We start from the raw sequence: 2,572 nt of genomic DNA, 5'->3' as shown, positions 1-2,572 counted from the left end.
TGTTTGGTGGGCCCAGGCTGGATTCGAACCCGCCACCTTAGGTGTATGTGGCTGGCGCCTTAGCTGCTTGAGCCACAGGCGCCGAGCCATATATCACTATTTTAAGACAGGGTACAAGGCGGGGGGAGAAATGGCTCCATCTATTGCATATGTGTAATAAAGTGAGGGAACAAGAGTGATCAGAAAAGCTCATTTTTTAGTTAAAAACTGATGCTCTAGAGTTTCAGAGTCTTTAACCCTGCTTGGATTAGGAATTTGTGGCAATTTGATACCACTGAGTGCCATAAAACCCAGGATATTAAGATCCCAGGGTTAGGACTCTAGCTTTTGAAGCAATAAAATGATGAGGGGGTGAGGGACCATAAAAATCCCCAAGGATTTAAAAGGTAAAGCTCTGGAAATGTTAAATACTAATCCCCCTTGTACACCGAGTCAATCATAATTTTAGTCCCCTACCACAGTGGAAATGGGCTTGGGGGTTGGAGGGACAGGGGTGGTGAATAAAGGGAAGGCCACCTGGGCAGGTATTTGGGGCCTGCCTCCCTAGCTTTAATTAGAGGGACTCCCATTCTCTTTGTTTAATATATCAAGGGTTTCTGTATACAGCTTCATTTAATAAAGGTGTTCCAAGTTTAAACAAAAAAGGCAAACCACTTTCCTAAGGTGAAAAGGGGTTTGGAACCTCTAAAATAGCGATCCAATTAGTTATCTCAGGCTCTGTTGGGGTTTTTTGTTTGTTTGTTTATTGAAAATAACAGCAGATACTAGCAAGGACTCTTTGGCTGTGGTATGGGGAGGAGCCAACCAACGGTTCAGTGAATCAGTCATCCCCTATTTGAAACCAATAATAACAGCAACAACGACAAAAAATAATATTAACAGCAGTTACTATGTCAGTCGTCAACTCTGATGTGACACAGGGCTAAATGCCTAAATAAATTTTGCCATTTGATTCTCCACAGTCCCACGAGATCGGTACTATTATTTTCTCATTTGACAGATACTGTCACTCCCTTGCATACCAAGGAATTGTGCGTGTGGCGTAAATATGTGGAATAAACCAAGTAAAGGCATTTTAAAATCATATTTTGTAACTATATTTAAGTACTTGCTTGGGGCCTATTGCAACTGAAATTTGTGTCAAGTCAAGGTGATCTATTCTTTTGAACTCCAATGAGTTCAGAAGGGCAAATCACACACTGGCCCCTAAAGTCAGGAACGTCTGATAGCTTATTCTAAAAGAAAAGTGTAGAATTAGGTAGGAAAAAAAGTGTTTTGTTCACAGAAAGGAAAGGCCATATCGCAATTGCATGTTTGCTCAAATAGATTTTTACTAATTTGTTCATTCAACAAATAATTATTGGGCACCAGCTACGTGCTCTGAATCCAGGCTGTCAAATATATGAAAGTGAGAGATATATTTAATGTGATACAAGCCTCAAGCTTAAGACATTTTTAGAATTACAAAATCTTGGCTGAAGTGGCACCTATTAAGTGTGCTTTTTCAGACATGTTCCAGTAGACATTTTAAAACCCAAGCAGAATGGGGCAGCGCCTGTGGCTCAAGGGAGTGGGGCACCGGCCCCATGTGCCGGAGGTGGCGGGTTCAGACCGAGCCCTGGCCAAAAACTGCAAAAAAAAAAAAAAAAAAAAGCACAAAACCCAAGCAGAATGAAAAGGGCAGTAGAGTTGTAGATTATAGATCATAGGATTAAAGAACATTAGAAATAAAGTAGCACATTTCCTGTGCTTTACAGGTGAGAAAGTTAATGGACTTGAACTATAAACTATATAATCTTGGGCAAGTTATTTAACATCTCTGAGACTCAGGTTACTCATCTATAGCATAGGAATCATGGCCCCCTTCTTATAGACACATGGTACGGATTACATAAAATAAATTATATGAAGTTCTTAGCACAGTGTCTGACATGCACAACACACTCAGTACTTATTTATTGTTATTGTGGTCACTATCTTCCATGTGAGGAGACTGAAACTCAGTAAGGATAAATGACTAGCCCAAGATCACATAGGTTGTTAATGTTACAGCAAGTATTAAAACTCAGATCTCTACTAATTGCCAAATAGTCCTTATACTACCCTACCCAGTTTCCTCCCTGGGAGCAGATAACATAAACTTCTTAGGCTTGTGAAAAATATTTTAGCTCATCCAGGGACAAGAAGGGCAAAGAATTACAAGGACATGTCTGACATAAGAAAAGAATTCCTGAACTCAAACTCAGAAAACAAAACAGCAAAGAATAAATAGAGAGAGCAAGGGAGAAACAACGTTTACTACTAGAAAGTTTAGATAGCCGTGTTGGAGCCTTACAATATGGGAATCAAAGGACTGATCTCTAAATATTCACCACTACTGAAATATTGACTGTTTTCTTTATATTGTCAGTATGAGTTGGAGGTGATTAAGAATGCATATGTGATTTACAGAAAAGTAGTGTAGAATATAAACGTCTTAAGACAATAACTAAGAAAATGAGGCGAAGGCTGTGTTAACCAGTTTGATGAAAGTATTTCAAATTGTACATAAACCCAGCACATTGTACCCCAT

General features: G+C 39.3%; 1 protein-coding gene across 5 annotated transcripts in view; it reads left to right on the top strand.

Annotated features, from left to right (window-relative positions):
* The window catches only part of PAK3 (p21 (RAC1) activated kinase 3), a 294,889-nt gene that overhangs the window by 262,004 nt on the left and 30,313 nt on the right, over nucleotides 1-2,572 (top strand). The window lies entirely within an intron of this gene.

The sequence above is a fragment of the Otolemur garnettii genome, unplaced genomic scaffold (assembly GCF_000181295.1).
Source record: "Otolemur garnettii isolate 467f Iridium unplaced genomic scaffold, OtoGar3 scaffold00267, whole genome shotgun sequence".
NCBI lineage: Eukaryota > Metazoa > Chordata > Mammalia > Primates > Galagidae > Otolemur > Otolemur garnettii.
The sequence above is the reverse complement of the archived record's forward strand: the minus strand, read 5'-3'. Positions and strand labels throughout refer to the sequence as shown.